Below are 24,421 nucleotides of genomic sequence, written 5' to 3' on the forward strand. Positions count from 1 at the left end.
ATTCTTCTTTGTCCATGCGATTTGAAATTTTCATTTTCATAATTTTTATGACTTCACATTATTATACTAAAGTACTCTATATGTACGTACTGTAATGTTTTCGTCAGAAATTAATAACTTTTAATAATTTAATTTTTATATTATTAAAAACAGGAAATTCTACTCAAAAATAAAATTCTGTATAATTATACGAGTACATAATATGGAAAATAACAATAAAGGTCACATTTACGAATACATTTACCATACCCATTTAAATGATAATGGTGTTATAATTAACAAAATCTAAAAGGATAATAAAGGAACTCATTATATATATACATATACAAACATATAATGCCGAATATATATATATATAATATAGTGTTCATAGAAATATTCAATTTTAATATTCAAGCTTTCATTTTAATAAATTTACAAAATTAAAGTAAAAAAAAAAATATTTTATGATTTTCTAAAAGATGAGCTTGAAACATAAAAGTTATTAATTTCTATAGTTTCTATAAAAGGGTTCTATTATTTCAGGTTATTGCTTTACACATTCAGGTTATTACTTTACATGTCGGTAGTTTCCTTGTACTACCCTTATTATATACCAATTTTGGGAAGAGTATTCAATTTAATTTTATATCATTTATTTAAATATGCAAGTTAATTAAAAATTTAATTACATTTAAAGAAACACAAATAAATAAATAAACAAATATTTGCTTGGCAATACAAACAGACAAAATGAACCATCTTATTATTCTCTATTGTTCAAGAAACAAGGCTCCGGTCTTTAAATAATTCAATACGTTGAAAATGTATCAGAACCGTAATTCTATTTACAATAGAATTACGAATAATATTTACAAACAAAGTCTAATATGTAAAATCCATCATTAATTTCGAATCAGAGTTAAGCTTTTAATTAACTTCTATGTTGCGTGAATTTTTGGTATTCATACGCAGTATATTCTGGACAAATACCATGATTATTTAGATTGTAAAATCGAAAAATATTCGTTTTTATATGCATTTGGATTCGACAATGGTGATAGAATTGAAATTTATTTTATTATCAATGTGGTCAGAGCTTCCGTTTTAGTCAATGATCAGAATTATAGATTGAATGGTTATTTTCTTGAAAATATGGATGAAATTACTTCGAATAAGATATGACTGATAGGTCATATTTCGATATATCCTAAACGACATGCAGGTTTTTGAAATTGAAACCGAAATTTAAAACATTTATCGCTGTTGAAAACATAATTAAAGGATGTGTAATATATTCTTGGATTTAGTCCAAGCAACTTCTTTAACGAGTAAATTAAAAATAAATTTCGAAACTTCACTTTTAGAATTTTTCGTACTTATTATGAAGTCTTAAATTTTAACAAATTCTGGCCATTAATAAAAATAATACATTTCTTCAGAAGAAAATTATTTTCTATTTTTCTTTCATATCAAATTGTTGAAATTTCTTAACTTCTTAGCAAAATTTAAATTTTCGACAACTCAGTCCTCTGAAATTATGAACTCATCAAAAAACATTTAATTTAAATTTATAATAAACTGAAAAACCCCCTATAATTGTATCAATTTTGTTCTCATCCTAAGTTTATGCAATAATTCTGGTATATTACTTAATAGAATGTTAAGCGAAGAAACTGCATATACAGGTTGTTTCGAATAAAATGGCATGTAATTTTAGGGATAATTCTTTGATAAATCTCCAGCTAAAAATTGTATGGGTGAGAGGGGTGCAGATACACTCGTTTTCGAACTATATATAGGCCGTTGAAAAAAAAGTACCAGATATTTCCTGCATATAAATAAATACTGATAACAAAAGAACCATACCATATAACCATACAATAACCATTGTTGGCTTGGCTTATAGGCAATTGATTGCTCTTTATTTTCGGTCTTACAATAAATTGGAAATGAGCCGAAGTTTTCGAGATATAGCTTCAAGTCAGAATTTTTGTTTTTTTGTGATTTTTTTTTTTCAAAACTCCAAATTTTTCGAAATTTTCTTTTTTTTTTTTCGATCGGCTACAATTACAGTCAAAAGCTATACCACATATTATCATTTTCCTCTATCTTTCATAGTTTTACCAGTAAGACGGTGTTAAATGTGTCAAATTCATTATGTGTAAAATTGGTATGCACCTCAAGCCTACAATTTTAAATTAAAAGCTTTTATTGCAATAAAATTTTCCTATTATCATATTTAAGGGTAGCTACATACGAAGTAATATTTTGTCTACTTCCAAAATGAAATTCAAAAAATACAAGTGAAATAAATTTATTTATTTTAAATTTTTCCTTCAAAGTTAAAACCTTATTCTTTCAAGGATTTTCTCCTTCTTTATTTCTATATATATATATGTATACATATATAAATTTTAATACTCTTTGATTATTATTAATACAGTAATTATTATACGCAGACAATTGAAGAAAAAATAAATATCCTTCTTCCACATTATTCCTTATATCCTTATTTTTATTATATTTTATAAATAATTTTCCTTAAGATATTATACGAGTTTATAAACAACTCATAAAACCTCATAAATGTTCAAGAGGCAAACATAATATTTTTTTTTCTACTGCCTTTTTTTTTTTGCTGTTTTTTTGTCAAAAGAAAGGATGTTTTTTATACACATTTCGTCCTTTATTGTACAAATTACGTACCTTATTGTATACACAATTTTTTTTTCCTCTATTGTTCGAAATTATTTTCAAACAAAAAAAAATAAGATTTATACATGTTTGATTAGGTATGTGTGTATTTCAAAAATTTTAGAAGACTGACTGGCTGGCTAATGCAAACATACGTAATTTTTTTTCCTTTAATATTAAAACCTATTTAAATTTTAATGTAAACCTCTTGTGATATCCTCTTTTAATAAAAAAAAAAAAAATAGAATCTATTCATGAACTTGATAAAGCATCTAGTCTTCTTCTTCTTCATATTTATTCTCCCTTATGTCGATTATTTCACCACATAGTTGAAAACCCTGTAGGCACACATGTATGATTACTAAAACCACTATTATGAAAAAAAAAAAATCTGTACTATTATTCTCTTTATTTTTTACATAAAATGTAAAATATAAAAGAACTTTTTATTTTTTTTGTAATAAATCTAACGACACATATGGCAAATATTGACTTAACCTACAACTTTTGTTTTCTAAAGTAACAAAGCACAATAATAGAGCGCATTTGCCCGTATACAAGCACACAAGTATAACAGAAATAGAAATTAAACCGAAGGCATATTATTCGTGTAACCAAGTATGGTATGCATAAGAAAAATCCTAGAAAATTTTTTTTTTTATTTTATATGATTTTAACCTATGGGAAGGCAAAGTATGTATTATGAACTAAATAATAGGTTTTTCTTTTTTATACACACTTTGACTTATTTATGACAATTTTAGATATACAATTGAGTATAAAAAGGTATTAAAAGGCTTAAATCAGAGGAAAAATTCTCAGGGTTTTTTTTTTCTTTACGTAATACCCTTTAATCGTTTCTTCTTTTTTTTTTTATTCAAAATGTATTCAAAAATATTTCCTCCTTCATCAACACAATATTCTAATTCTAAAGAACTCTTTGTAATTATAATGAAAAAAAAAAGCTAAATACAGTCTATTAGAATTTTAATTTAAACTTATTTGAATATATTAGAGGAAAAAAGCAAAAAGTTTTTTTATTTTGGATCTAAACGTGTTCCATGTGCATGGAACAAAATTAACTTGTAATTTTTTAGCACTTTTCCAAAAAATTTTTTGAAAAAAGTGCTTATTAGTTTCACTCTGTCCGTCCGTCCGTGTGTCTGTTTACAAAACTTCTACACCCTTGAAGATAGAAAGCTGAAATTTTATATATACATAGATCTTTACTAGAAACTTATTTTCGTAGAACAAAATTTTTACCTATCTCCCCCCCTCTAGAAGTTATACCCCCCCAAAACCCTAAAAGTGGCCTTTTTTAAATATTTGTTGCAATGAAACCATAAGCATTTTTGAAATTTCGCAAACGCAGAAAGGCAGCGGCTTGCTTCCCCTAGCGCAGTATACTATAGTTAAACTTTAGAAAAACAAAATGGCCGTTGAAATTTACCGTTATCTAAAGTCCTTTTTTTCCAAATTTTTGATGTCGTTTTTCTTCTAGATCCTATATTCTAGAACTTTGAAATTTTAGGGGCTTTTAGACATTAACAAGTAGTTCATTTCGTTAGAAGAAATTTTTTTTCCATCTCCACCCCCTCTCAAGTTATCACCTCTTGAAAATCGTAAAATTTGAATTTTTGACACCCTATATTTCCGAAGCCGCAAGCTTTTCCAAATTTTTATAAACTCAAAAAGCTAACGGTAAATTCCATGACACTAAAAAATATAATTATTTTTCTTAACTCACACAATTAACCCTTAAAATCGAGCATTATGTTAACCCCTTTTTATGTTAATTTTTGCTTTATTTCAAAGACTGCATATACGAGTATGCGTCATCCTAAATATATGCAATCCTAGTAATAGTTTTGTATATGAATGAAAATAATTTTTATAGTGTGATAGGTATACATAGACTGTATTTAAAAGCAGAATTTTCACTTGTTGAAGGGAAAAGTGCTACAATACAAACCATTGGTTTGACCCAACTTTATTTGAATAGACTTATACGAATAACTTGCAGTGTTTAGAGCAAAATAGTTTTTAGTTTTTAATGTTGATTTTATGAATGCAAATTTTGTATTACACAAAGAGTGCGTTTTACTAATAAAATATGAAATAGAAATTAATTTCTGTATGCACTTACAAAATAGCCTGATAAATATTTGAGTATTTTATGAAAATTTGTTTAAGCCATAGATGTACGAAATTATTACTGAAAGTAATTAAAATTTACAGTGTACGACGGGGGTCTTAGTATGGAATTCGACTTTAGTAAAACGATTTTCTTTTTTGCAGAAATGAAAAGATAGTATCATACAAATTGATCGTTTCACGATAATCGAATTATATAGTAAGGCCCTGAAACGGAGTGTCATTCGTCAGTTTGACAAAGATTAAATCTTTTGAATTGTTAAAATAAAATTTATAAAAATTTTTTCATTCCATCTCTTGATTATTTCCTTAAATATACCTAGTCAAAAATATAAAATTCGCCGCTAATGAATTTTCGATTTTGGAACCCTAAATTTTCCAAAAAATTTACTAATTCATTGTTTTAACAGTAAAGTATAAAATTTTAAAGTTAAACAAAATCTTTTGATTTTTATCAACAAAACTGAAAATTTGAAATAAGTCTCTACTCGTTTCCAGATCCCTGATTTCTCTAAAAACTTTCTGGCTCATCATATTATTATTTGGCAAAATTTGTACATACATAAAATTTCAAGAAAAACCACTAACAATAGTAGAAAGCTAGTTGCTGAGGTTTGTCATTGATTCGTGACAATTATAGTTCTGACGAAATTGGTCACATTTTTCGAGTATTTAAAAGCTTACTATCGAAAATTGAAGAGTTTACAATCGAAACATATATTTTAGTAACAACTTCTCTTTTTGCATAGAAAAGCAATTGTATGATTGTAGCACTATGTACATAAAATTTATGTACAAAATATGTATATGTATAAATTCCAAATTTCCATTTATATCAAAAAATCTATGACAGAATGCTACACTAAATTATATACATATATGTTTGTGTATGTATGTGTGAATATAAAATTTTTTTTTATTACATAAAAACTTAAATTAAAATAAAGCAATAAATCAATTTGAAAACATAAAACAAAAACATACTTTCATATTGTCCTTTTCAAATAACTGTTTTTACCGAGTGCATTGTAGACAATAAGGGAGGTCATGTGATGGGACTAAATTTCAAATGTTGAGTTTTCGACGGAAATGGGTTTCGTTATAATAGGGAAGCGTATAGAAAAAATTTTTAGAGAGATGTCTATCGGTCTGTCTGTCAGTCTGTCTGTGTGCATCGGTGTCTAATCAGTACACTATGAACTGATAAATTTTTTAAGTTTGTCAGAACTCCGAAATTGAACTTTAATTACATCTTATTTAATTTTTTTTTTTTGAAATTTAATATTTGGGTTCTATTTGCTACTGGAGAAACTGTCGAACTTTTCACGGAATTCAGATAGTATAAAGTGAATCTCTACTAGGAACCAAATTTAAGTTTTTCTAGGTATGTCAGCTAAAAGCTTAATATAGTTCTTAAAATTTAGAAAAAATTTTTAAAGGTTACTTTCCATAATCTTGTGTAACATTTTCGCTAAATCAAACAATACCTAGTCCGGTCGGTTAAATGCTGACCTCATCAAAATATTTTTGCTCATTTCATATTTTTTGGTAATTTTATCAACAGTTTTTTATTATAGTTTTTTAATTTTTTTTTTTTGATTATTTTTACCACAAGTTTTAGGTAAACACATACATAATCCATTCAATGTCAACATTGTTTTAACAAAAAATAATATTACATAAAGTAATACTGATTTAATCCCGACAATCATAAGGTCAACAATAATAGTAGCCATGCGATATGTTATCATTTAAGTCATACTAAAATATTTCACTATATGTGAAAATTGTTCTTAATAACTATATTGTGACTGCAACAGTGCCATTTGGCATCATCAATGCTTCATTTACAATAACCAAAACTGGCTAGAAAGTAATTAGAGTCACAAATTATTGAAAGAATCACGAATTTGAAATTGAAATCGCAAAACTGAAATTTAATGCAAATTTATTTTGACATTAAATTCAAATTCCGATTAGAAATTTGTCTTCCTCATAACTCTCTGTTAAAAAGAGGTTCAATTCCAATTTTCACTAAGACTTCGTATTTTCTAAAAATTTAAATATCAGGAACGAACAATTAAATAAATTATTTAACTCCAATTTTTTTTTTTCATTTGAAGAGCAAAAATTATAAAACATAAAATCAACCTCTGTAACAATTTCACATGGTAACATTTCGGTTGTTTAAAGTGGTTTTTCTGGTAAAATGGTAAAAATGAGTGAAATATTTATTTTTCATTTATGTTATAGTAATAGTTAACCGCCTCCCGCTCCCTCCTTTTGTCCTTTTTTCTCTATAGATGCAAACTTAATATAGATAAAAAAATATCATAAAATTTCTCTTTCTACTTTTGTTAACTATTTCATATGTGTGTATGTAATTATCAAGTATTTTAACGAGAATAACACCATATTGTTATTAAAGTCGAAATCACCAAATAGCATGTACATGTACATATGTATATGTATAGGCTTATACTTTTCAATAAGTTGCATTAGTACTTAATGAATTGCACAAACAAAAATTTTAAAATTATAAAATTTTTTATGTACTTATACACGCATTCAACGCACAATATAACTGCTACTATTTGCAAGAATAAAACAAATAAATTTGTAAAATGCACAATGTTTTTGCAACTCTAACATTTTCAGGATTTTATAACACAAATAAATGTATACATATATGTGTGTATATATTAATACCTAAATATTGCATATTTATGGTAAACAGATTTGAAATACAAATGATCTTATAAAATAATTTTAACACTATAGCAATTTTTATATTTTGTAAAATTGGCAATTAAGGGTTACCCATTCCTCATAATATGCATAATATTTGAAAGTCTCAAAAAATAATAGGAGTAAAACAAATATTTTGGGTTTTTTTATATACCCCTGCAGCTTGGTGGAGGATGTATTAACTTTGGTGTAAGAAGTTTTTAACCCCTTGCATGATAATTTTAAAACGAAAAGACGGCTAAAATATTGTATTTGGGCCAATTTGAAAAACGGGTTTGAGTACTCAAAAGGTAATATAAAATTTTAGAAAAACAGCAAAGCTACCTGAATTTAATTTGGCAGTCATGTGTCCAATCATATGAAAAACTTCCTTTAGATATTCAGGTAGCTGCCACACAACCCTGTAAGTAGTTTTTATAATCTTATTAGACTTGTATCGTATAATTCAGTCAGTTTAAGTCAACTTAGATTTTAAAAAGTCAGCTATTTCTTTACAATTTCAGCCAAGATTTCTCAGTATTCGGATTAAGGATTGTAAAACACTTTAAACATAATATACTCTTCAAGAAAGCGAATACATTAAAGAATTTGAAAAATTAATGCAGAAAAATAAATTCTGTTATTACCTTTAAAATCTTTTCTATTATTAAATAACTAAAAAGGTTTGGTAACTTTTGGCATACTTTTAAATTTCTGTTTAACATGAAACCACAACAATATTTTGAAATCATGTTCTTCATCCTTTTAAAAACAATATAGTTTTTATGATAAATAATTCATAGCAAAAATTAACTTTAAGTTTATGGCAATTGACTATGTTAATTTTCATAGAATCTTTCATATTTTGTTATAGTTCATCAGGTTTCCTAAATAATCCAATGAGATTCAAAAAATTATAGTGAAAGTTTTAAAAGAGTTTGTTACCATTTTTGCACAATTATAATATTTTGTAATATCTATGTAAAAAAGTATATTGAAATACCAATGGAATTCTCATTAATACAAGAATAAAGTCTAGAATCATAATGAATGTGAAAATTATACTATATAAAATAAAAAGTTATTTGAAGCTCCAGGCTGACTTCTATTCTTGTGTATGCAAATTGAAATGCAAAAAATTTGTTCACTGATTGCTTTTAAGTCAAGTGAGTAATTCATTTTACAAATTTCTATTTGAAAATTTAAAAATATTTAAAGAAAAAACTTGTAATATGCATATTCAGTTTTAAAATATATAAAATGATTTATAAAAATAAATCGACTATTTCAGGTCTTAAAATGCAACTTAAAATCTAGAAAAAATCTGAAATTATTCGCAAGATCCACGCGATTAAGAGCCTTCCTAACGATAATTATAATTAAGCTCAGAAAACTAAGGCTTCTGATAATAGCTCAACAAATCATTCTATATAACAATAGACAATTATTATTTCAGGGCTCTCAAGAGGTTAATGCAAAAAGCATGCATAATCTATTTTGCACACTTTTAATTTAAAATAATTTGTAAAACTACATTATCTACAATTTCTTACAGACCAAAGAGGCCATTATAGTGGAAATAATTATTAATAAAAGAACCCAAATAGCTACCTTGCCGCTTGCGGAGTATCAGACGTTACAAAAAAACATCAAACTAAGATATCTAATATTCTGAACTCTACAAGCTCGAAATGAAAACTTTTGGTAATATTTAAATAATTTTCTTATTACCGATAATTAATAATAATTATACAATATAATTTTGGATGGAAGTTGGAAGAAATCTTAAGAGATAAAAAACATTTTCTTATGTTTAGCACATGTTTAAAATTTAGTATGCCGAATCATGCCAAAACGAAATGGTACAACAGAGAAGCAAATACAATGCCATTTTTAAATTTTAGGGATGTTTGGACTTTGCAGGTACATATGTGTACCGGCCAGGTTGAAAGGTTTTAATATTTGTCGACATCTACAAATCACTAAAATTTAAAGCATACATTCAAAGTCGCCGTGTAGAAGAAAATTTTCTTCGAATTGGAAAAGAAGCGGTTTGAATATTACCTATATTGTTAGTTAAAGGGCAAATTCAGTAATGTGACACTTGTTTAGAATTTTTTCTTGTTTTTAATAGAAAAATTAATTATTGATTTTAAAATTGCCAGACAAATGGAAATATAGAGGCTCATAAGTACTTTTTTTCCAAAATAATTGGAAAGTTTTCCAAAAACTAAAAATCAATATTAATAAAATAAAATAAAATAAAATTTTACAGAGTTACATAAGCAAGAAAAACCGGGACCTTAAAATTATTTCGTACAACATAACCATTAAAATAATTACGCACAAGACACTTTTATTTCAATAATTAACACACTGAGATTTATTATAGGAATCAATAGAATATTATGCAATCTAAGGATTTATAAAATCTAATCACTTTTATTTTGATTTCTTTATGTCAATTCCAAAGTATACAAACATACACATGTATATATATATATATATATATGGTTTTGTAATTTTAATAAAACTGCGTTTATATCCACAATCTTTAATTAAATTAGAATGAAAATACAATCAAAATTCAATAAAATCTTTTATAAATGAAATTTAAATCACAATTGTAAGTACAAATAATAAGATTTATATAGATAGTACAATAAAAATAAAATTTTATATTATTATGTTTTTTGCATAGAATGCAAATTTTAAATCCAATTAAATTGTTAAAAGTGACAAGCTACACATATTCGCGTACATAAAATAATGACAATTTATCAAGGAATGTCATACGAAAATCTCATTTAAAATTAAAATTTTGCTATACAATTGTTTCTTTGTATGATGTACAATATGTATGTATGTAGGTATTAGGTAATATCACAGTCACAGAGTAAATTATAATATTATAAAAGAGTACCTACAACATTTTACATTATCCTCTAATTATTTTTCTATTTTTCGCACTTGTTATTATTTATTTGCGAGAGAAAAATTATTTCAAATATTTGTTCTAAGCGAGAAAGATTCTCTAATATTATATTTTAATCCACAACAATATTTATGTAGCACTGCAACAATAATTTGAAAATATTAATATAGAAACAATTCTGATGCAAATAAGTTTACATTTAATAGGATTACCTGACCTTAATTAAAGTTCTAATTTATCACACACACAGTTAATTAAATTTTTTAGTATGTACACATTTTCCATTTCTAAATTTGATTTTAAATTGCATACGTCACAGGCTTCTAGAAAATCGAACGTTTAATTAGAAAATATGTTGTAGCTTTAGAGTTTGCGGTCTTTTATTCTCTTCATTTTCCGGCTTTCACACTTCTTTCTGGTAGATGATAAATTAAAATAAATAATTGAAGACATTTTTTTAAAATATAATAATTCTACTACCTTTAACAAAGCTATAAAACTTTAAACTAAATTATTCAAAAAACTAAATTAAACAAAATGATTGGTATTTGTTAACAAAATTCGTCCGACCAGCTTAAAATTTTTAGATAATTTTATTTACAAGCAATACTAATTTTGAATTTTACGCCTTTTGTTGGCAGTGAGTTTTTTCTGTATCAGGAATTTTTTTTGGAATTTTAGTTTGGTTTTTAGCACTTTTCCAAAAAATTTTTGAAAAAAAGTGCTTATTAGTTTCACTCTGTCCGTGTGCCCGTCCGTCTGTGTCTGTTTACAAAACTTCTACACCTTTGAAGATAGATAGCTAAAATTTTATATCTACATAGATCTTTACTAGAAACCTATTTCTGTAGAAGAAAAATTTTTACGTATCTCCCACCCTCTAGAAGATATACCACACCCCCAAAACCCTAAAAATGCCATTTTTTAACTATTTATTGCAATGAAACCATAAACATTTTTCAAATTTTGCAAACACAGAAAGGCAGTGGCTTGTGGCATATTATGGTCAAACTTTTAAAAAACAAAATGGCCATTAAAATTTACCGTAATCTTAAATCCGTTTTTCCCAAATTTTTGATGTCATTTTTCTTCTAGACTCCCGGTTGTAGGAACTTGAAATTTAGCAGCTGTTAAACACTAACAAATAGCTTATTTTATTAGAAAAAATTTTTTTTCCATCTCCATCCAGTCTCAAGTTATCGCGTCTTGAAATATGTAAAATTTGAATTTTTGACGGCTTATATTACCGAAAGCGCAAGTTTTTTCAAATTTCTATAAACGCAAGAAGCTAACGTAAATTCCATGACACTAAAAAGTTTAATTATTTTTCTTAACTCACACAATTAACCCTTAAAATTGTGCATTATGTTAACCCGTCTTTATATTAATTTTTGCTTTATTTCAAAGACTCTATAAATCCTTCATCCTAAATATATGCAATCCTAGAAATAGTTTCATATATGAATGAAAATAATTTTATGAAAATAGTGTGGTAGCGACAATACAAACCATTGGTTTGACCCAACTTTGCTTTTCCAGTAATAACAATTTTTCACCTCTCACAGTTTTTGTCTTCGATAGAAATTTGAAAGTTCTAATTTATTCACAAAGCTTATAAAAATTTAGACCTTATAGATTTTGTTGAATTTGCAAGCGAAGAATATATATAATATTTGGCTTATACTCGTAGTTGTAAGTAGAATTTTTATTATATTCTACACAAACAATAAATAATTAAAGTTAATAATACTACACAATATCTATGACAAATTGATTTTAATAATTAGATACAATTAATTAATTATACTAACACATTCAGTCATTGTATAACATTATACCATCATAATTTCATTTTGTACATTTATAAACCAAATGCTCTTAATGTCAAGTTATTAGTGTCATTTTATTTGATTTGTAGTCCAAAGTATAGTCATCTTAGAATATGAAAATAATCTATGTTAAAAATAATAAAATATTGTGTACATGAATTCAATATGCAGGCATATAAAGCACACCATATCATACATATAAGAATATGTAATTATAAATATAGGAAAATAATCATATTAAAAATCAAAACATGACAACAATTAAACTCAACCATATATATTATTTATATATGGAATTATAATTCAAGCAAATGATTTATCCAATTATACGTATGAATTGTACAAGAATATTTTCAATATATATGAGCAGTGCGAAAATAATACCATAAATGTAAAAAGTATAACCCGTAATGTAGAAATTAAAGGGAAAATAAAAATAATATTTTTTTATTTTAAGATTTTCCAATCTATTTTCTTTAAAATACCAAATGTATTTGTACTTAATTCATGAACTGTACTTAAAAAAATATATTAACAAGATTAAGTATTTCAAAGAATTTACTTAACCTTTTCGTATATTAGTAAGAAAAACAATTAACCTCAGTGTTTTCGGTTTAATCTTCTAAAAGTTACGAAAGTTCTAATATTACATTAAATCGCAAAATACAATTCAATTCCAAAATTTTCTCTTCTAGCTTGGATTTTTGTTAAACAGTTTGTACTCTTATTTAAAAATTAAGATTATCATAACATTTAAAATATTAAAAATTAATCTGCAAATATAATTAACTCTAAAAATCATAAAAACATCCAATTATCAGATATTATAAATTTTTTTCATTTTTAGTAACACATTCAATAATTAACCACTGCAATATCAAAAATAATCGTACATTTATTTGTGATTTTTAAATTAATATACGAGTAACTTTATGTGTGGGTAATTGATTATAAAGTATATAAGCACTATTCCAACCTGATATATTATTCCAAAGTAAATTCTATCAGAGAATATCGTACTCTAAAAAGCATTTTTTATGGAAATGGCTAAAAAAAATGTTACACTTAAGATTACAAATCTATTGCTCTTCTTTATTTTATAAAACAGCAAAACTTCCATAAAAACTACGGCAAGCTAGTCACCTATCTAGTTAATGCTCTATAACTATAATTAGACTGGGCCATAACATAATTCTGTGATGTCATGCACTAGCTCTATACTCCTCCTAGGAGTGGAAAATAACAAAAAAAAACTTCCATATGACAAACCACCTATATAACGAACTGCTCTATATAACTAAGCAATTATTGTTCGTCAATGAATTCAAAATTTTTATTTCATTTTCTATTCAACATACTTGTCAATATTACAAAATAAAATATTTGGAATTAAATGGTTCGTAGTATTGGAGTTTTACTGTAATTCTACTGCACTTTTAATGTCCGCTTATAGGCAAGTTATTCATATACAAATTCTCTTTCTTCTTTATTTTTTCATATTAAATTTATCATTATATAAAAAGATTTTTCTTGATTAAAATATCAAAAAAATAAAAAACATAAACACTAAAAATAAAATTGCAATTAGTAATTTTTTCTTTTAATTAATTGAAATAAGGAAGTTTTTGTATGTACAAAACGAATAACAGTATTTGAACTAAAATGGAATGTGACGAATTTTTATATATAAAAACGAAAACGAAAGCAAAAAAAAAATCGAAATCTTACATTTTTGCCAAAAAATTCTTCTTAATTTACATAAAAATATGTTCATTATTAATTTGGTAATATTTCAAATAGCAATTTCACTAATTTATTATTTAAAAATAAAGTAACTATATGAGAGGAATGAATGAAACTATAAATGGTTCACTTGGAAAATACTATTTCATGTTGAATTTAATTCTTACATTTTGCATTTTGGTCATCAAGAAATTTTTTGAATTAAAAATTGAATTCATATAGCGAAAATAAACGTTTATCTATAATTAAGTATATTCAAAATTTTTCAAGTAATTTTCAATTCAAAAAATAGGTATTTTATTTTAATTTTGATGGACAAAATAAAAAAAAATATATTCATTAGGAAAATATAATTATTTATAAATCATTGAGGCTCATTCGGCTTGAGAACGAATCAGGAGTTTTATATTCATTTATATTATAAATACAATGACAATATTTAATGATAAATTATATCTACTAATCAAAATTACAAATGATAATAAAAGAAGAGCTAAATTGACTTCATAAGAAATAGTTTGTGTTACAGCCCGCAAGCCCCCTAATAATGCATAATTAGAGTTAGAAGACCAACCAGCAATCATAACGATTCTAATATCATCACTACCACTTACAAATTTAATCTTTATAAAAAGCCTCATGCCAAGAGTTAGTGTAACCATAACATTGTAACTGTGTTTCTTGGAAGAATGAAATATTTTGTGCAAGAAATAAATTGCACGTTTAAAATCTAGTTTTTGTAATTGTCGAAAAATTCCTCGAATATTTTCGATTTTCGATATTTGCTGTTATTTTACTGTACAATAATAAAATAGTTGAAAATTTTTATCTCCTTATGAGGGCGATTTAAATTCTTTTTTTTTTGTTTGTTTTTAGCTTAAACCTTGGGAGCTAGAATAAATTAAAAATTTTTTAATTTAAATTTTATTTTAAAAGGGATAACAATTAACATTAAATATTTTTCTACAGATATAAATTAGGGTTAACAAATCACTAGACTCACAAAAAACATATTAGCAATGCTTAGTAATCATCAGAAAATCTTCGACTAACAAGTCTTCTAACTAGTCTTCTAACAAAATATAACGAATTACACACGAATACCTCCAGTGGCTCCTGTAAATTTATAGTAATTAGGATTACCCCAAAACTCATCTTATTTTCTGTATCAGATTAGAGAGTATTTTTGTTCATTCCATGCCGCACCAACTTTCTAATAACCACAATTATGACGGAGCGAGTGAATATCCAAAATTCTAATCACGTTACAAATTTATGTTACAAACAATGAGCCAGCATCGTAGATAATATTCTCGTTAAAATAAACCTGCTTAGTATTTTGAACGCATTTCATAAAAGATGTAGTACTATTAAAATATTATTTGTAAACAATTTGTTTTAATATACGAGAACAACAATTCTTGATTAAAGTTCACGATAACGTGAGTAAATATTACACTGTTATTAACCAATATACAAAATTAAGTTCGATCGCACAATTTATATAGTACTAGGTATATAAGAAGATAGAATAGCATTGCATTTACAAACTACACCCAACAACTTCATAGTAGTCTAGAGTGTTATAGTTCTGCAAAAGATATGCGGCACATAATCTCATTCAAACTAATTTTAAATCAATTTTTACATATTAAAAAAATAATACATTCTTTATTTGTTATCAATTCAAATCTTCAACTATGCACAATATATGTGTGTATAACTATGTATATCACGCATAAATATAGATGTGGCACATGTTAATTGTCACATCAGGTAAAAAATATTTTAATTATGCAATTTTCTTATTAAAACAAATTCTGAAATTTTCTTAATTAAAAAATTATTGATAACATCTTTTCAAAAAATTGTAAATGATCTAGATCCTAAAACCTGCACCTTTGCGCCCCCTGGATTTCAAATGCCTTATGCATTAAATGAATTTTAAAACCAAATATTAAGTATGAACGTTATGTGCATCTACAAATTTATTATTTATTCATTATTTTTATTTAATACTTATAAACAATTTTTAGACGTTGAAGAAAAAATTTTTAAAATGACCTTGGAAACATGAAATTCTCCATAGCAATTGAATCAAAGATCAATATTTTTATTTCATCAATTTATTTTGTAGGTTCTAACGAATTTTTATAATGATAATGTACATATGTACATAAATTTATTACATATTACATAAAAATATTTTAATTATATTTCAGGTATTTTTTAATAGAACAATTTATTTGCAAGGTAAGTAAAAATCAAAATCACAAAATTTTTGTTATTCATAATATAAGTATATGTGTGTAAATTGTGTTATGACTCACAAAAATAAGTTTGCTATCTATTGGAGCTAAAACAAAAACTATATCGTATCGAAATATACGATATTACACTCTAATTGAATAAATTGAAATTGTTGCAAGTCCCAATAGGTATTTATTACACGAAAAAAATTTGTATTAAATCGTAAACCTGAAGTCAAATGAATGCATAAAATGTTTTAACAACTGAATTTAAGTGAAACCATTAAAAAATAGATTATAAAGGTGTTGGTCCAAAATTTAACTTAAAGTTGAATAATTTCATTTAAAAATAAAATTGGGTTAAACCCCAGTGGTTTGTAAGGCAGCATTTTTTCCTTCAACAAGTGAAAATACAATCCAGCTATTAACACTCTAGTTAAAAACGATCTAGTTTTTGCGCTGAGTGATTTTAATTTAAGTTAATTTCCTTCATATACTGAAATATTTCAAAGATTGCATACATTTAGGATGAGTTAAATATAAAATTGAAAGAGTGATTAAAATAATACTCGAATTAAAGTGTTATTTGTGTGAGTTAAGAAAAATAATTATACGTTTAATGGAATAGCATTTACGTTTCCGCATATAAGGAAATTTCGAAAAGCTTGCAGTTTCGGAAATATAATATGACAAAATTTCAAATTTTTCAAATTTTAAGAGACGATAACTTGAGAAGGTGTGGAGGTAGAAAAGAATTTTTTTTTTAAAAATAAACTATTTACTATCATATAAAAGCTGCTCAATTCAAGTTAATAAACACTCAAATTTTTTTCGAAAAAGACTAAAAATAGCACTATCTAAATTTTTGCAAATAGTTGAATACGCATTTAGATTGGTTTTGATTCTCAACTAATTCCCAACTAAATCAAAAATACATAATTTAAATTAAATTTTTGATTTATAGAATTTCCGTGTTAAAATTACGATAAATAATTAATTAAATTATAAAATCAAAAATTGGTTAGAATTTTTTCAATACAAATATAAGAAATTATTTAGACTCTTCCGGAAAATTTTATTTACCTGATATTTTCAATATTTCTTTTATACTTGGATATGTTATCAAATTAATTAAATTTGTACAATAACTGTTTTCAATTTCCGTATTTTAATTATTATTCATTTTAGTTTTAATAAAATAATAAATTATATAATTTCTATATACTTAATATTGATAATAATTTTTAATATTTTATAAATTTTCAAAAAAAAAATTATATATTATGATTGATATTTTAGAACTGTATTTGTATAACTATTGATTAATTAAAATTTTAAATTTATTTTTTTTATAAAATTTTTCAAATTTTTTTTTGATTATATTAAAAATTTATTTTTTTTAACCCTCTCTTACAATAAGTAACTTATATTTTTAATTACTTAATTTTAAAATTATTATATATGATTTAATTAAATAAATTTTAAGTAAATTTTTTTTCTCATAAATCATTAAATTACGTATATGATTATAATTATAAAATATAGTGTTAAATTATAATAATTAATTATTATTATAATATTATTAATTTCATTATTCCACTCATAAATTTATTGAATATTATTAATAAATTAATATTAAATTGTTTAGAATTTTTAATATTTTTGTTTATGCACTGTAATCTATATTTTTTTAATTTTTCTAAATTAATGATAAATTATTTAAAATTTTAATAAAATTTTATAATAAATGTATTTTACGATTAATAAATAATTAAAAAAAAAAACAAAAATAACAATGTAATGAGAAGAAATAATTAAATAAAATAAAAATAATTCGAAAATGAAATCCAAAATAAATTTAATTTTTATAATAAACGAACTTTTTTAGTGTTTCTCATTTACTCATAAAATTATGAATTAATTTTCGAAAGAAAAAACCAAAATTTTTTTTTTTATTTATTTATTTTCTAATTTTTTTTTCTTTATTTACCGCACCGATAAAACGACACAACCTTACTACTTCAATCAGTTATAGGAACTGAAATTTTCATTTGATTTTCTTAAATCAAATCGTATTATTCGACAGGCACAAAAAAAAATATGTAAAAATGTGTAAAAGAAAAAAAAAAAACAAAAAATGCCATCCCATCAGTATACAGGGAGGTAACGAATCCACGTTATGTTCCACTGCATATATAAAATTTTCTTATCCCTATCTGTAATGCTATATGTCATTATGATTAAAAACAGCAATATTCTGTTGTTGATTGTATATTGTAATTGTTGTTATTACTTTCATCTGTTAAGCGCTGTATAATATTCTAATTTTTTCATTTTCAAAATTTCTGTCTTCTGTAAAATAATAATTTTTCTCTGTTTTGCATATTCTTCTCAAAAATTAATAAACAGAACTATAGATAACATGTTATTATTATCTTAAAAAACTATTGTGTATTACAGACACAAAAAATTTTTACAGAAAATATAACATTGATGAGAAAAATTTTGCTTAAATACATGCATAAATTTATCGGTGCAAACTTATTTCCACACTCTTTTCCACATGCACAACACTTCACTCATTACATTTTACAGGTTGTCTGTTTAATCTTGTTTCCAATACTCGCCTAATTCTATTTCATACAACTACTCTTATTTAATAAAAATAAATTTCACCATACACATACATAGCTAATGTGGTGAAATTTTTTATAAATTATATCAATTATATGTTTACAGAAATTTTGAGATTTTTGCATTTTTAATTAAATACCTTGCTGATTTCAACTTTCTGTAATATTAAATAGAAAAACATCAAATTTGTTGTTTCTCACATCTTATTCTGTTTGAGAAACACACCAGTAAACACATAATTATTTTATTATTATTCTATATGTAAACAAAACATTATAATTGTAATATTGTATATTTTTATTTGAAATCATATTATTATTGAGAATGTGCCGATAAAAAATTTCCCAAACATTCAAATTTATTAATTAGATTTCAAATTTTTATTTATTTTTCAACCTTCTGTATACAAGTAGTTTAACAATACATTTGAAAATGTTCGATATGTAAGCATTTTGCAATATTTATAACATTACAGTTAATTTCTTGTTGTAATGTACATGTCCACATTATTTTTAAAGAGCGCAAAATCCTCCTAGAGAAAACAACACGTGACTTTGTTACAACTACAATGCTACAAATATTATTAACACGTGATGTTTACATTTTAAAAAATAAGTTTTTGCAGAAAAATATTGTTTATTTGCAGATAAAAATAATTTTTTTTTTGTATATAAACCACATTATTGTAAGCCTTTAAAATCATACATGTGATTTAATTAAAACCTACATTTTATAATTGATGGAAATAAGTATTTCTGTATGTATATAGAGACATAAAGAAAATTTGGAAAATTTCCGCTATGATCCGAAAAGCACAATGTGTTCTGTAATAACCCTATTTATAATATAATTTCAAATTTATAGTTATTTTCAAATTCTTTACAGACATTTCAATGCAACTTCTTTAGTCGCTCCGGCCAATTTTCATATTTGACCTATGTGGCAATTGTTATATACAAAGGTGCAAAGCGCCTTAAAGAAATATCAAAAGTTGTACCAAATATGAGGGGCTCAGAAGCAGAGTGGCGTAAGCCACAATGTGAATTATGTCACTTTGCTTTTTAAAAATCAGAAAATTTTCAAAATTTTAAAAGCAAAAGTACTTTTGTGAAAAATAAATAGGAAAAAAGCTATTTCGAAACTGGAAACTAATATAACTGATTGTAGAAGATGTGCATAACCGATTGCAGCAAAAAAAAAATTTTGTATTTGGGGCTTACGCCACTCTATACTTCTCAAACCCTCATATTAAAAATGATAAAAAGTTTTATTTCTAGCCATTTTAATTTTTGAATAAAATCTTCAATTTAATCATAACTGTAAACAAGTAATCTACGTATATTAATATATAAAATTATTTAATAATGCAGCAACAAAGTATCAAAATTTCCTCATATTCGCTGCTCTTATATGCAACACACTCAAATCCTTTCAATACAATATCATCTACATTTTCTGTACATGTGCACATGTTGGAATTGAAAAAAAAAATGTTAAAATTAACAACTACTCTATTTTACAATCCAAAAATGTAATAGAACAATAAATATTTGTTGGTTAGCCAACAACTACAAATACAATATTTTCCGATTAATGTCAAAAAATTTTCTCTCTTGTATTATAAAAGTTAAAAAAAAAAAAACAAAACCAAAAAAACTATAAAAGGAAAAAAGTTTTCTTTTATAAAATTGTCAAAAGAAAAGTTACTTTACAGACAGGTAGACGACTAGCGTATATAAAGTGCCGGTTGTAAGAGTACGTATATAATAATATAACAGTAATATAATAATAATAAAGTAACAAACACTTCTACTAGTTACTCATAACGGTATGCAATTATAATTTGAATGCAGGTGTAAAATTTAAATTTTTTTTGCATTCTTTAAAATGTGTGTTTTTTTGGCATAATTATTAAGTTTCTGAACGAATTTAATTGTGTCCCGTGAAAAATTTCAAATTTCTGGGATTGTCAATATCGGCATAATTGTTAAGTTTTGGCTACATGATAAATACGGCAAAATTAATTTAAATTTAAATCTTTTTAACGTAGTTTTTGTAAATTGCAGTTTTTCTAATAAAATTAATCTGGTATGCAAGTAATATTTTGAAAAGTTACTGAAATTTTGCAGAAAACTGTACTAAATTTTATTTAAATTTTTGTTACCAAAAGTTCAACCAGTTGTAAACTAAGAAAACGGGTGTTAAAGTAATAAAAATTAAAAAGTAATGTTATAAAATATAAGATGAATATGAATAATAAAAAATAAAAGTACAAGCTTAAAAATAAAAATTAATATGAAATTTTAATTACGAACTACAGTCAAATTCTCATAGCTATTAATGGATATTTTACTAACATATATTAAAATATTAATATACTTAAAACTCCGGAGTTTTGGGTAACAATTTGAAGTCGAAACTTGGGAAAGAAAAACTCGAGTTTGGGATATTTTGCTTGTAACCACACAATTGTCTGCTTATAGTACGTTCTCATTTCTCTAAAAGCGCCCTACTATCTAATAGTGTAGATAATATTATTCAAAAATCAATTTCTTTTCTATTATCATAAGTAACATAAATTCATGTATGTAAATATATTTACAGAAAAAACTTTTTTATAAAAATGTTTATGCGAATTCAGAATTTCTTTCACTGGGAATTTCTTAAAATTTCTTTGGTTGACTATCTATTTTTCCAGAACATACTCATGTTATTTTCAATATATAGAAGTATAGGTCTTTAACACATAAGTAATTTATACAAAAATTTAGAAACTACTAATTGAACATGATATATTTTGTGGTGGTTATTAATTTTTTTTAATGTGTTGGAATTTTACTATGTGCACACTTTAGTAGCTAATCAATGACTTCTAATAAAATATTTTCAATTTTATTCATATAAAAATTAAGTAAATTTGTAATTTTTATTATTAAAGTGAATTCATAGAATATAATTAATGATTCCTTATGATTACTCACAATTCGTACATTGAAATGGTGATCAAACTATGGTAAATAAAAGTGGCTCTCGTTAACTGAGTTCATTATATTTATGTTATTATACATGGATTTTTAAAAAAAATTATTATGGTTCCGTACATATTTCAAACTTTCAGTTGATTAATATTGTGCTTTGAACAGTTCCAAACAAGCCATGTACAGAAATTGTAATCTAGATTTTTCAAAAAAATTTAGTTTTAGAACGAATTTAATTGTGTCCAATGAAAATTTTCAAATTATTAAATTTCAAATTTCTGCGATTGTCAAGCAGCTTCGCCATCCCAATAATATTATGAATTTGTTTCTTTGAATCATATTTTATGAATATTTTGAGTTTTTTTTAAAATATCACTTATAGAATAATATGATGCCGAAATAAAATAAATGAGAATGCTTAAAATAATATTACTCTGTATAAGCATAGATTATAAAAATTTTGGTTATAATTCCATCATCGTTTTGGTTATAACAACCGTTTGTATTTGTGTACAACTTTGTACAACCGTTAATTTTTAAACTAAACACTACATGAACCAATAAATAATGGTATTTAGATGTAATAAAACAAATTTCGTTGTAACTATATAAAACCAATTCCATATGTGTATTCCAATTTAAATTTAAAAAAAATTCTATAATTTTGTATTATAAAGCTTAATTACTGCTATGACTGTTTACTTTTACCAAAAAATGAGTACATACTTAAATATGAAATTAAATTTGACATACACATGTTTGCAATAAATTAACAATAATTCTAAACCAAAACTATATTAAGTACATAGAATAGAATTTTTTTGTTCCTATTATTTTTAAAACACATTCTTTTAAATTGATTTATTACTTAATCCTCCTCTATGTATGCAATTTTCATTCAAAATAAAATAAAAATTAAAACATTTCATTACAGTCATAATAGCTCCATAACATTATATACATATTATGCACATAATGTACATTAAATATGTGAATATTTGGTATATATAGTAACAATAAATTGCAATTATTGTCCAAACATAACTGTAGCTTAATAATATGGATGTCAAGTACAGAGTTATAACAATTAAAATTTAAATTACAAAATCAGTGACAAAAAACTAATAATTTTGTACAGATACACAATATTGTATATGTATACCAGGCATTAATGTTAATGTGATGAGAATACCATTCATGCTATACTATTATACTTCAAATGGTATACACATGTATATACATACTATTAACAATATTGCATATTACTAGGAGATGAGGTTTTTTTTGTTCAAAATTTTGAAATCTGTTAATATTGTAACATATTTTTTCTTACATAATCTTTAGAATGATATACATTATACATTATACTTACATGTATATGCCGTAAAAGATTGCCAGGTATTCGAAAGAGTTTTTTCTATCAATTATTTAAATTAAATGATTCGATCAAAATTAAAAACTTTAATAAAAAATCTGAAAATCTTGGGACATTTTTAAGTCTAAGATTTTTATTGTTTTTTCGGAATTTAATTCAAATTTCAAAGAATTGTACTGAAAACAATCATTTATTGAGAAAATATTTCTTTTTCAACACAATGTACGAAAAAACGACACTTACTCAGTTCCACTCATTTAAAGTGAATCAAATAAAAAGTGTATAAAGTGACGTTAAATTTGGAAGTAAAACTAATTTAGAAACTAAAATGATAATTTGGTAACCCTATACGACTTCAAATTATTATCAACAAGAAAATGCATAAAATTTATATTGTATTACAATATTCAAGTGCATAGAGAATCATCATATTTTAGATGTTTTAATGATTTATTAAATGCAAACAGGACATCAACCATAACTAATTTTCGGATATTACAAAACAGAAAAAAATTATATTGGGAGTGAAAAAAATTGGAAAAATATTTTGTAATGCAAATTCGAGTTTTATTGATTACTGGCCTTTGTATTTTGTTTTTATGATGTTTGATGTCATCACAAGCTGTTATGTAGTCTGTTTATGTGTGCTTATTTTCATTTTTTTTTAAATATATACTTCAATATGTACGTTCTCTATAATATATACATATAACTCTTCTATATTTGCACAATCAAAAACATTAAATGCAACTAATTTTCAAAATTTTTCGTACAATTTTTTTTGACATTAACTTTAAAGAAAATTGTAAAAGGGCGGTATTTTTCAAATTATCACGAAATTAAAATAGATGAAATGGAAATTATAGAAAGATTATTAAAATTTTACAATTTTTACAAAGTACTGTCGTACCACCATACTCTATTATCAACCAGTAATATTTATGCCCAGATTTTAGCCCTAGCCGAAGATTCTTCCTCGACAAGTTGTCCGTAGTCTTCCTACATTATACAATGGCGTCTCTCAAAGGTATGACCCAACCACCGACCAATTTTTCTTTTTACCAGTTAGTGCTCACAAGTCTTTTTTCAAATTCTTTTAGGCCAGATCCTGCGTATGCTTC

The 24,421-nt window shown here is 24.7% G+C and overlaps 1 protein-coding gene across 1 annotated transcript in view; it reads right to left on the bottom strand.

Annotated features, from left to right (window-relative positions):
• Window positions 1-17,531, bottom strand: part of LOC129610378 (probable serine/threonine-protein kinase cdc7) — a gene marked incomplete at its 3' end in the record, with an annotated part of 45,412 nt that extends 27,881 nt beyond the window's left edge. The window contains exon 1 of the mRNA XM_055522944.1: window positions 17,397-17,531. The remainder of the gene's footprint in view (window positions 1-17,396) is intronic.
• Window positions 17,532-24,421: the final 6,890 nt, after the last annotated feature.

Source organism: Condylostylus longicornis, unplaced genomic scaffold (assembly GCF_029603195.1).
Source record: "Condylostylus longicornis isolate FDR11 unplaced genomic scaffold, ASM2960319v2 ptg000044l, whole genome shotgun sequence".
NCBI classification, from domain to species: Eukaryota; Metazoa; Arthropoda; class Insecta; order Diptera; family Dolichopodidae; genus Condylostylus; species Condylostylus longicornis.